The 12967-nt window shown below is 35.5% G+C and overlaps 1 protein-coding gene and 1 long non-coding RNA gene across 3 annotated transcripts in view; one reads left to right on the top strand and one right to left on the bottom strand.

Moving 5' to 3' along the window:
- LOC136039910 (BICD family-like cargo adapter 2) overlaps positions 1 to 12967 on the bottom strand; it is a 154797-nt gene that overhangs the window by 16139 nt on the left and 125691 nt on the right. The window lies entirely within an intron of this gene.
- Positions 1 to 12967, top strand: part of LOC136039911 (uncharacterized) — a 69005-nt gene that overhangs the window by 209 nt on the left and 55829 nt on the right. The gene's annotated exons all lie outside the window — the stretch shown is intronic.

Here is a 12967-nt window from a genome sequence, read left to right as displayed (position 1 = left end):
GCACAAAAACTGGCCACAACTACCAAATTCAGATAAGAGACAGTTAAGGTTGATTGTTGTGTAAAAAGGAGATATTAAAAATAGGGCCGAATTAGGGCCTTATGTTACGTTTTCTTATAATTCTATCACACAATATTTTTATCGAAGATTGTGTTAAACCCAAGCTAAGGGGTAGTGCAATGATACTGTTGATAATATTTTGAGTGCAAAAAAGCTAAAAAAAAAAAATACGTTGCTCTTTTTACAAGCTTGAAAACACTGCACAAGTGATAGTTTGAGGAACGCATGTGCCCAAAAAAGCCTTAAGGACCAAGTTCCAACACCAGCAGTCTGATAGTTTTTTCAAAAGATCACTAGATGTCCCAAATTTTTTTTTTCTTCTTCTATTGACAAGTGTGCTCTCTAGCGTACGTACTCGGCTTGGAAGAAGCCTTTCTATTGTTCCTAATATTATTTTATATAATATACCAGCCATACAAGTAAACGCTTGTATGGATTTCCACCGAAAGCTTCAAAACAATCTCACATATTCCACATTTTACAACTATTATTTACGGCCAAGACCCGCTAAACTGCGAAAAATACAGACAAGATACCAACAGTAAGGCCAAATAAGCGAAAAAGCCAAAAATCCTGATATGGTGACCTTTTCTTTAAGCTGTTTGGCTTGACGTTGATCTTCTACATAAGCATACTTTAGAAGTGATCATCCAATCATTTTGTGATTATTACCCGGTGCTACCCGGTGTGGTTCAAACCCCCTGCAACCCCCCCCCTTAGCTACATCACTCAGTGTACCTAAGAGTTTTCTGTGTAGTACAGTTTCGTCAAATGTCCCTTTTATTTTTTTTTTCATCGTGAAATTTCTATCTCTATTAATTTTTGATAGTTTCGTCAACCTTGAAAAAAGGTAATCCGTCGCTTGAATTAGTTTATCTGCTGATGACGGCCACAGTATAAAAAAAAGGTAAAGGATACGGCATTAGAATTTACAGTCCCTACCGGCGGTGCTGATTTCCGCTTCTTGGCCCTTCAGCCAGGAAGTACAATGGGGGGTTGGGGGCCAGCCATCCTGTGCTTTCGCACACCCTTCCTGTTTACCTTCCCCAGATTTCTCCAGGTACCCATTTAGAGCTGGGTCGACTCTGCCTAAGCTGACAGAGTCACGCCTCTGACCCTCGTCCCAAACTGAAGAATTTGGATACACTGGGGTTCGAACCCGCGTCCACTCAGACAAAGGATCCCGAATCCAGTGCACCAATCCACTCGGCCAGGACAGTATATGTCCCCGAAATATCCAATATTTTTGTTGTGATCCACTATCCAATAAAATGATTTTCCCTATCGAACTGTTATTTGTACTACACTAATTTTACAAACTACGCGAATTAAATAAATTGTTCTTATTATTACACCGAAAAATGCAAAGAAACACTAGATAGCGCCGATGGGATGTTTTTGTGTCGACACTAGCGCTAGTCTCCGCTCTTGTAAGGTACCCATACTCTTTAGCTTATAGTTTAAAAAAAAGTTTAACCCTAGAGTTAATCTCAGGTATTAAGATGTGTTTATTCCTTTGGTTGTTTAATACAGATAAAGAATTTGTCGCAGCAGGATCAATCCACGCAATATCATCAAGTCGGGACTGACGAGCGTAAAATTTGATTTCTAGGAAAAAGCTTCTCAGCCAATCTCTAAAATATCCCAGAAAGTTAGCCTTTTCTTTTGATACATGGCGCAAATGAGAGTTTATGTAAAATGTGGAAAGTCTGAGAAAAACTCAAACGACCTGATAGTCTCAAAAGAAGTGATAGGCTAACCAAATTTTTCCAGCACATTTTCTGAAGTATGTCAAAACTTTATATTTTAAGTAAGCACAGTCTGGTATGTCCCGCTTGCTGTTAATCGATCATAGTGATCTCAGACCTTCTTTTTGCCTTCAAAGACCTACAACTTGTCAGAATATGATAGGAAATCTTAACAGCAGTGGGGACAAAACGCAAAATATGTTAGTGTTTGAAAAATAACTGATAACACTATAACAAAATTGAAAAAAAATTCCATCCAAAGTGTTTTTTGAGGGGGGGAGGTACGAGATAATATTTTAGGATATACATTAGAAAAAAACTTTCAATTTAGAAATGGTGAAGATTCCTGTTATAGGAATCAATTCATTTAATCTATAATATATTTAATTATTTTGTATTTAATTTTATGTTATTATATCCGAACCCTAAGTAAAGAAAAATTAGACTCAAACCAAAGTTATGGAAAGATTTATCGTTTCTCAAGATTAACAGGTGCAGACAAGTCTGTATGCAATTTCCTAAGCCTTCTAAGATTTTTAAGATCTCAAAAGCCCCCTAAAGTGGGGTTTTGCCAAGATCTTTCAAATTTTTATGGACTCCTACTCAAAACTCATCCTGCCTGCATAGATACCACGTTTTGATTTTATAATGGCAGTATAAAATATACCTCTTCGAAAACAGCACAATTCTCCCCCTCGAACTGAAAATCCTTGTATCTTCAGATATTAAACTTGCAATTTAGCTGTCAAATTCTCTTTCTGTCGATACTCAAATTGAACTGAATAAATTGAATAGATTTAAATAAAACTGTTTACCGTAACAGAATCATATCGAATTATCCGTTATAACGAACTGCAAATAACGGGTGACTCGGGCCATTATTCATCAAAACTAAAAATGGAATTTCGATGACAATTGACACATCAACAGAATTGGCTTTTTATGCTGACTTTAAATATATTAAATCTATTCAGTTTATTATCTACCAAAAGCTAGAGAATTGAGAAAATTTGCCTGATTTTCGAAAAAAGAGAAAAACGCCTTCAAACAAGAGCCAAGAGCTCATATGGCACTTGTGACGAGGTCGGAACCTAAAATTGGACTCGGTACTAGAGTTATCGATTCCGTCGTCCTAGCAAGTCAAGAAGCACCGAACTCTCCAAAGCACTAGAAATTCCTCCAACTTCCCCAAAGCGATCGGATCCGGTCCGCTTATGTCAATCACGTATCTATAACTTGTGCTTATTCTCGAACTCGCCAAAGTACCAGAAATCCCCCCAACTCTCGCAAAGAGAGCGGATCCGGTCCAGCTATGTCAATCACATATCTAGAACTTGTGATATTCTTCCCATCAAGTTTCATCCCGATCTCTCCACTTTAAGCGTTTTACAAGATTTTCGTTTCCCCCCTCCACCCCCTATATCCCCAGATCCGATCCAAATTGAAAATGGAGTATCTCAGACATGGGATCTTTCTATATATCAAGTTTCATTAATATCTGATCACCCAATCGTAAGATAAACATACCTCAATTCCTCAATTTTCCCAATTTCCCCTCCCTCCAGCCCTCCCAGATGGTCGAATCAAGGAACAGACTGTTATCATGTCAACTTGTGCAGGTCCCTGAGACGCCCACTAATTTTCATCGTCCTAGCACGTTCAGAAGCACCGAACTCGCCAAAGCCCTGGAAATCCCCCAACTCCCCCAAACAGAGCGGACCTGTTCCAGTTTTGTCAGTCACGTACCTAGGACTTATGCTTATTCTTCGCACCAAGTTTCATCCCGATCTCTAAACTCTAAGCGTTCTCCAAGATTTCCGATTTCCCCCTCGAACTCCCCTAATGTCTTTGGATCCGGTCGGGATTTAAAACAATAGCTCTGAGACACGAGATCCTTCTAAATAGCAAATTTCCATGAAGATCCGATCATCCTTTCGTAAGTTAAAAATACCTCATTTTTTCTAATTTTTCCCAATTAACTGTCCCTCCACTCCCCCCCCCAGATAGTCAAATCGGGGAAGCGACTATTTCTTATTTAATCTGGTCTGATCCCTGATACGCCTGCCAACTTTTATCGTCCTAGCTTATCTGGAAGTGCCCGAACTAGGAAAACCGGGACCGACAGACAGACCGACGGACAGAAATTGCGATCGCTATATGTCAATTGGAAATACCAAGTGCCATAAAAAGCAAGCAATCTTAGTGAAAATAGCTTCATTACACTTATCAAAAAGCTCTAACACAGAAGTTTCAAAATCCAATCTAAATATACATATTTTTTCCCAGAAGAAAGAGTGTGGATGCATGTTTATTTGTTTTTGTTTTATCCTCACAGGTGATTGTAAAAAACAAGCAATCTTGGTGAAAATTGCTTTATTTTGGCAGTATATTCAAATTTTATCCAAAATTTAAATTGCAATCCAACATTTTGGTTTTGAAGTAGAAAAACGGAAAAAGTAGGACGATACTAATGAATTTACAATTATTAACATTTTTAAATTTTAACAGCACAGGGCTGATAACCCCTATGCCTTCTTAAGACCAGAACACAATTTGCACTTGACTGAAAAAAAATAAAATAAACAAATGACGGTTGATTGTCAGTTAATTGACATATATTGACATTTCTTCCTTAAAGTTTCAAAAATTTTTCATTATGAAAGTAAGAAAGGTGAAAACATTTCAAACGAATTTTTTTTTACAGTAAAGCGCAGATTGTGTTCTGGTCTTATGAAGCCATAGGGGTTATCAGCCCTACTCTTGTTAATTTTTGCTCGTTTTGAGTTTGACTTGGCAATTTATTTTAATTTGTGTTGCGAGAGCAACACTTTGGTTTTGTCCCGTTTTTTTTTCCTATGCCACCGATCTCAGCTTATTCCTGGAAACTGGCAAGGGTCTAACCTGTGCGGTTTTTACGGAAAGCGTGGACCTCAGGCCGGATTGATGAATATGACATTACATTTTGGAAGCTCCGCAGAACTCTTACCTGGGGCCAAAAAGGATGGTTTTTGCTTGTCCACGAGCCAGAGCCTATGGTGTGAAAAGTGAAGTGGAGTTATATAGTCTATGTCAGAGAAGAGTATCTGAAGTTGTGCAGCCAAGCTTACATTTCGTCAAACCATGTTTCTGCTTTCGAGTGGAAAGCTCCGTTCTAGCAGGCAAGCAGGCAGGCACCACTTTCAAATTCAAGATGGACTAAAATCTATAAGTGTTAAATATATGCGGCAGTTACCCGGCCCCACAGCCAATATATCTTCTTTGAGTGATAAATAGAAATTTTTACAGAAGCAAGAAAGCGGCATTTTCCCACAGGTCCGAAAGTGCTGCCGTGATTTTGGCTGGGTTTATCATTTGTTTTTTCAGACTTGGGATTGAGGTAGAGAAATGTTATCAGATGTACCTCTTAAACTTTAAAATTTCTGTCATTGCTAAAGAAATTGGAGCTTATCCTCTGCTCCTTTCTAAGTGGTGACGTTACAAAGTTGGCCTACGGCGCAAAAATCAACTTTTGAACTAAGACAGATAGAATTTTTTTCGACGGCAATCGATAGCTCTTGATGAGTCGATCAAAGTACATGTCATCCATTTTTTGATACAAAAATTCCTTCATGAGATACACTAGTTTGAAAGTTTCGGGGTTGACAACTTCGGTAGTAGGGTACACACTGAAACCAAAAACAGGCCGATACCAATTGTGAGACAAGTAGAGGACTTGTAAGCAACAGTCGACTGTTAGACCATAATCATCTTCGGCAATAAGGGGTTTGCAACTTTGGCTAGTTGGTGTACCTATCATTTGTTTCCGGTGTATTTGATGGTAAGACCAATTTGGGTCCAGTGGTAAGACATGGAGGGACTTGTAAGTAATAATAGTAGTCTGTTAGGCTACAATCATCTTCAGTGAAGAGGGGTATATAACTTTTGCTAGTTAGTGTAGCCTACCCATACTCACTGTAACCAAAAATTAATGTTTACGCAACGGGTACAAACGATAACGTAACACAATGAAAGCATTGAGGGGTTTGTAACTTTCGCTAGTTGGTGTACCCATACTCACTGTAACATAGAATTAAGTGTTTACGCAACGGGTACAAACGATAACGTGAAACAATGAGGCAGTTTCGTAATGATTAATAGAGTTTCATCTATGGTATTTTGATCCTGAAAATTTACGGATAGCTTTATAATACCAACTAGATTATATAAGATATTGTTCCAAGTCTTGATCCGTCACGATGTCTACGATTAAAAAGGATAAATTTCAACTGCCTGCAAAGTCAATTTAGTCCCTTCGTTCGATATTCTTTTGTTATTGTTGTTTTTTCAACGCTGAGAAATAGCCTTTGATCATGTGATTACTGATCGCGTTCTTCTTTGAACATAACGCTTTGAGAGCTTTGATAGGCTGACAACTTCAACGTTTAATCGGTAGCAAAGAAACAAAACCAAAGTGTTGCTCTCGCAACACTTTATTCGGCGAGGCCGGGCAAATGTTGCCGCAACACTTCACGTTGCGCAGACAACGTAGGTCTAGTTTATGTTCGTTTTGAGCTTCATTTATTTATTGGCAGTGAATTGTGATAGTTTTACGTTTGGAATATTAATTGACTTTATTTTTGCTCATTCTTGGCTTAATGGAGCTCTTTAATTTTCTTGTGGAAAACATGTCTTGTGGAAAAAGTTTATTAAATTAATTTCTGTTCGTTTTTATTGAAATAATCTTTTTCACGGAAAAAATAATATTGTATATCTTTTCAGTTTTCATCAATAAGAATCCATAGTATGGGTTGCTATTTGTATGTTGGAGAAACTTTTCAACAATTTTTAATCGTGACACAATCAGTATTTTTTGATTTAATTTTACAGCTTCTAAAAATGACCTGAAAGATAAAACTTAATATCATTCCCAAAAGATTCTATTTATGCTATTTGACAACCTTGATACATTTACACTCATTTTATTTATTAAATTCTAAGAGCAGAGATAGTAATAGTAGTATCCCTACTTTGTGAATGACCCGAAAGTTAATTATTTTGTTTTGTATAAATGTTTTAGTTTCAATTTTAATACTTTAGCATTTCTACTGGTGAGGATCGCTGTAAATGTGATCAAAATATTTACACTTTTGTACCTGTTTTCGCTGTCTAAATAAATGAATCTATCCCCATTTGAAGGTTTATTTGTTCGTCATAGAAAAGTAGTGTGGTCTGACAAAATGATACCTAATTTAAGATGTCACGTCGAAAATCCACCTTTCTATGTACACCTTATATGCCCCAACGGCAAAATTTATAAACCTTGCCCTGAAGGTTTTTTTGGGGGGAGGATTTTATCCCTAAAGACATAATTTCCAGACTTTTCAATTACGTTGATCAAAATGGCTATCTCAAAATTTTTATTAGATGTTTTGGGGAAATGGTGGGCGCGGGAGGGGATTAGTTGCCCTCCAATGACTTTAGCACTTTCAGTTTTCAATTGATTGAGCTCTTTTTGAAGTTTTTACGACAACAAGTGGACATCTCAAAATTTCTATCAGATGCAATTCGGTAAAATATGAGGTGTGTGGGGGAGTGTATCCACGCTCCGATCACTCAAAGTCTCAAAAAGGGCACTTAGACTTCTAATTAGCGATCTAATGAGTCTCCTTCAAAGTTTATACGATCACTCTTTCTATATAAACCTTAAATGCCCCCAGGGCACAGCTTACAACCTTTGCTCAGAGGGCTGAGGGGGGTTATCATCCCCAAAGACTTAATTTCTGGATGTTTTAACTACCTTGAACATAATTCCTATCTCAAAACTTTGATTGAACGTGTTTGGGGAAGTAGTGGGCGTGGGAGAGGGTTTAGTTGCCCTCTAATCACTTTCGACTATTAAAAAGGTCACTAACCCTTTCAATTTCTAATCGAATAAGCCCTTTTCGAAGTTTTTACGAACAAGCTCCTTCGATACAAAGCCCCCTGGCCTAAAAAAAAACAAAAACAAAAAAAAAACCTTGTGTCCACATCGCTCTTTACTTAGAAGGCGCTATTGCACTGCCTCTGGTATCAACATTTTTGAACTTGGTTTTCAAACACCGACATATTTAACGTCTTTATACTCTGTAGTTATTTTCAAAGTAGCTGGTTCAAAGTAAAGCATTGAAACTAAGATAAAAAATAAATCAAATAAAAAATTCTAGTGCTGGACGTTATTGAGAAAGCTTGTAAGTGTTGAAAATTACTGAGTAATATTGATATTTTATTTAATTTTGAATACCAAAAACCGATACATTTGACAGCTTTAAATCCCCTAACTATAAAAAATTACCTAAAGTTAATAACCTGGTCAATACAGTCACTCGCGGCATAATGATAATAATAATAATAACAATAATAATAAAAAACACAAAAACATATATTTCTTCAGGGGGAAAATACAATATTAAACATTTCTTATTATAGTGGCTTCAGATATCGGCTCAACAGTACTCAGGCCTGGTCAATTTGACGGCGTATGTTTATGGAGACTGTCTCCTTTTTAAGTTATTTTTCTATTCTTTCTATAATTATACAAACTTTCTTATGTACTAATAACTAACTCGAATTAAATACATACTTGGAGTAAAAAGCTTATTCTTTGATGTAGTGACATCAATATTTAAGTTCTTATGCTTTCGTTATTGATAAAGACCGAGATTTTCCTGCCATTCATTACCACAAAGAATTCAATTTTTTTACTCCAACTAAGCCATATAGAACAAATATCTATGGAAAACTGGAAAGAGTCACTCCATCAAAAATAAAAATTCATGTTGCCCCTATTAAGGGTCAAAACCTATTCGCAAGCAGGCAATCATGGGCAAACACAAAATTTTTCCATGGTTTTCCCACTCTGCTCTCTTTCCTTTGGTTTCCTCAAATTTACTTTATAGCCCCTGATTTCCAGGGGAGCAAGGTCACCCCTAACCCCCCCCCCCCCGAGGGAGCCCATGCACGAGCTGACGCATTAATTAACGCTGCTAGCGACGGTAAATGTAGTAAAGGTGGGCAACCCTGGCAGTTACGTTTGGTGAAGTCATCGGATCGCAAAATGACTGCCGTCAAAAAAAATAATGATGAAATCTGTTTCTGCTGCCAGTAATAAATTTTTCAGACTTGAAACAAATATATAAGAAATCGACACCGTTTGAGTGTGTTTTTTTTTCAAAGCTAAAGTTTATAATTAAGGATACCAGCTATGGCACACAGAATAAAAGTGCTCAAAAGCAAACAATATTTGATTTTAGTATGAAAGGGGAGTATCCATGGTTATTCGTTTCCGTGAAAAACGGGAAAAGAACAATAAATAACAGGCAAAGCAAGGACTTTAGATCAAAATATCAGTTTTTGATAAAATTCTGGTTTTTGGTATTAATTCTCTTTCTTGAAGTGGTGATGGCGTTTGAAAAACATTATGTCTTACGTCAAGGTGCCCAAAACTGTCTTATTGGTGTATAGCCTATCATTACTAACCACCGATTTCTTTATGATTTTTGGTGAATTTTGGTGATTTTTTGGGTGATCTTATTTTTGGGTTGTAATGTCAACCCTACCACAATCTTTGTTTTACAAATAGTCTGTGCTTCTTCTTTTTATTAAATAAAAAAAAACAAGCTTTTTTAGCTGAAAGTAAGGAGCAACATTAAAACTTAAAACGAACAGAAATTACTTCGTATATGAAAGGGGCTGCTTCCTCATCAGCGCTTCGCTCTTTACGTTAAAGTTTGACTCTTTCTCTCAACTCTGCTTTTTAAAACAGTAAAAAACTTTAGCGTAAATAGCGGGGCGTTGATGAGGAAGCAACCCCTTTCATATACGAAGTAATTTCTGTTCGTTTTAAGTTTTAATGTCGCTCCTTACTTTCAGTTAAAAAAGCTTGTTTTTTTAAATTTAATTTCTGAACGTTTTTGAATCAATGCATGTTTTGATTTTGGCTTTTCACAGAGGAATAATTAACATGAAATTTGCAAGTTTTTTTTTGGCTAAATGGCTTTCTCATAGTTTTGATCGAATGATTTTGACAAAAAAATGAACAGTGGAGGAAGCCTAGTTGCCCTGCGATTTTTTGGTTACTTAAAAGGCAACTAGAACTTTTAATTTTTTTACGAATGTTTTTATTAGTAAAACATAAACGTAACTTATAAATTAGCTTACGTAACGAACTTTTGTAATCTCATGTTTTTATTACATACTAGCTGTTGGGGTGGCGCTTCGCGCCACCCCAACACCTAGTTGGTGGGGGCGCTTCGCCCCCCAAGCCCCCCCGCGCGCGTAAGTCGTTACGCGCCATATTAGTTACGCGCCATTGTAGTTGTGTCCCTGTGTCCCACCTGTGAATATAGATATATATATATATATATGTTTTTAACTACGTAAAACTTGCGAATATACAACATTCTTTGCTGTCCCATTGTCTGTGCATATAAATAGATTGTTTACCGACTCTTGAAAATGCAACATATAATGGTCCATGGGAAAACAATCCGTATTCAGATCTATACCTCATGATTCTAATGATTGCCCTTGAGCTTTGTTGATGGTGATTGCTAATCTACCATTCCCTGTGTCGCCATCGTCATTTATATATCCCCTTGTGCCCCCCGGCATCCCCTTTGTAGTTTTGTCCCTGTGTCCCGGTCGTCATTTGTGTCCCGGTGTCCCAGTCTGTGATTTCTCTTTGAGTGTCCCGGGCGTCATTTATATTCCATGTGTCCCGGTGTCTCGGTCGTCATTTATATCCCCCTGTGCCCCCGGCGTCCCCGTTGTAGTTGTGTCCCTGTGTCCCGGTCGTCATTTATATTCCCTGTGTCCCGGTCGTCATTTGTATCCCGGTGTCCCGGTCTGTATATACATTCGTTTTTTAGTTTTGTTTTTCTCCTTTATTTTTTTCCTTTTTTATTTTTTTTTCTTTTTTAGTTTATTTAGATTTTTAGATTTTTTAGTTTTTTTATTAGTTTTTATTTTTTTTTCTTTTTACCTTTTTTTTAGTTTTTTTTACTTATATCCTGGTCGTCATTTATACTCCCTGTGTCCCGGTCGTCATTTGTGTCCCGGTGCTTTGTTGATTGCTAATCGAACATTCCTTTTGTCCCGAGTTTTTCTTTTTAGTTTTTTTTGAAGTTTTTATCTTTTTAGTTTTTTATTTTTATTTATATTTTTTTAGTTTTCTTTTTCTCCTTTATTTTTCAGTTTTTTCCTTTTTTTAGTTTTTTTTCTTTTTTAGTTCTTTTAGTTTTTACCTTTTTTAGTTTTTTTTAGTTTTTTAGCTTTTTTTATTTTGTTTTTATTAGTTTTTAGTTTATTTTATGGTTTTTTCCTTTTTTTAGTTTTTTATCTTTTTTTAGTTTTTTTTTAGTTTTTAAGCTTTTTTAGATTTTTTTATTTTGTTTTCTTTTTTTTTTGTAGTTTTTCCCTTCTTTAGATTTTTGCTTCTTTTATTTTTTTAGCTTTTTTAGTTTTTTTTCGTTTTTTCTTTTTAGTTTTTTTGTAGTTTTTATCTTTTTTATTTTTTTGTATTTTTATTCATATTTTTTTAGTTTTCTTTTTCTCTTTTATTTTTCAGTCTTTTCCTTTTTTTAGATTTTTCTTTTTTAGTTTTTAGTTTTTTTTTAGTTTTTTACCTTTTTTTTTAGTTTTTTTAGTTTTTTTAGTTTTTTAAATTTTTTAGTTTTTTTATTAGTTTTTAGTTTTTTTTGTAGTTTTTGCCTTTTTTTAGTTTTTTCAGTTTTTTTTAGTTTTTAGTTTTTTACCTTTTTTTAGTTTTTTTTAGTTTTTTAGCTTTTTTAGTTTTTTTTTCTTTTTAGTTTTTTTTGTAGTTTTTACCTTTTTTAGTTTTTTTTCTTATTTTGTATTAGTGTGAAATAATTCAGACGTCATATGCGGACAAACATGACGTCACCTGATCCACAGATCCACAGATCCACACACAGACAACTTATTTTTATGTATATACTAGCTGTTGGGGTGGCGCTTCGCGCCACCCCAACACCTATTTGGTGGGGGCGCTTCGAGCCCCCCCAAGCCCCCCCGCGCGCGTAAGTCGTTACGCGCCATATTAGTTACGCGCCATTGTAGTTGTGTCCCTATGTCCCACCTGTGAATATAGATATATATATATATATATATATATATATATATATATATATATATATATATATATATATATATATATATATATATATATATATATATATATATATATATATATATATATATATATATATATATATATATATATATATATATATATATATATATATATATATATATATATATATATATATATATATATATATATATATATATATATATATATATATATATATATATATATATATATATATATATATATATATATATATATATATATATGTTTTTAACTACGTAAAACTTGCGAATATACAACATTCTTTGCTGTCCCATTGTCTGTGCATATAAATAGATTGTCAGGTTTACCGACTCTTGAACATGCAACATATAATGGTCCATGGGAAAACAATCCGTATTCAGATCTATACCTCATGATTCTAATGATTGCGCTTGAGCTTTGTTGATGGTGATTATTAATCGACCATTCCCTGAGTCGCCATCGTCATTTATATACCCCCCTGTGCACCCCGGCGTCCCCTTTGTAGTTATGTCCCTGTGTCCCGGTCGTCATTTATATTCCCTGTGTCCCGGTCGTCATTTGTTTCCCGGTGTTCCAGTCTGTGATTTCTCTTTGAGTGTCCCGGGCGTCATTTATATTCCTTGTGTCCCGGTGTCCCGGTCGTCATTTATATCCCCCTGTGCCCCCCGGCGTCCCCATTGTAGTTGTGTCCCTGTGTCCCGGTCGTCATTTATATTCCCTGTGTCCCGGTCGTCATTTGTATCCCGGTGTCCCGGTCTGTATATACATTCGTTTTTTAGTTTTGTTTTTCTCCTTTATTTTTTTCCTTTTTTCTTTTTTTTCTTTTTTAGTTTATTTAGATTTTTAGATTTTTTAGTTTTTTTATTAGTTTTTAGTTTTTTTGTAGTTTTTACCATTTTTTTAGTTTTTTTAGTTTTTTTTTTACTTATGTCCTGGTCGTCATTTATACTCCCTGTGTCCCGGTCGTCATTTGTGTCTCGGTGCTTTGTTGATTGCTAATTTATATTAT

The sequence above is a fragment of the Artemia franciscana genome, chromosome 20 (genome assembly GCF_032884065.1).
Source record: "Artemia franciscana chromosome 20, ASM3288406v1, whole genome shotgun sequence".
Classification (NCBI taxonomy): domain Eukaryota; kingdom Metazoa; phylum Arthropoda; class Branchiopoda; order Anostraca; family Artemiidae; genus Artemia; species Artemia franciscana.
This window is presented reverse-complemented; position numbering and strand designations above follow the sequence as displayed.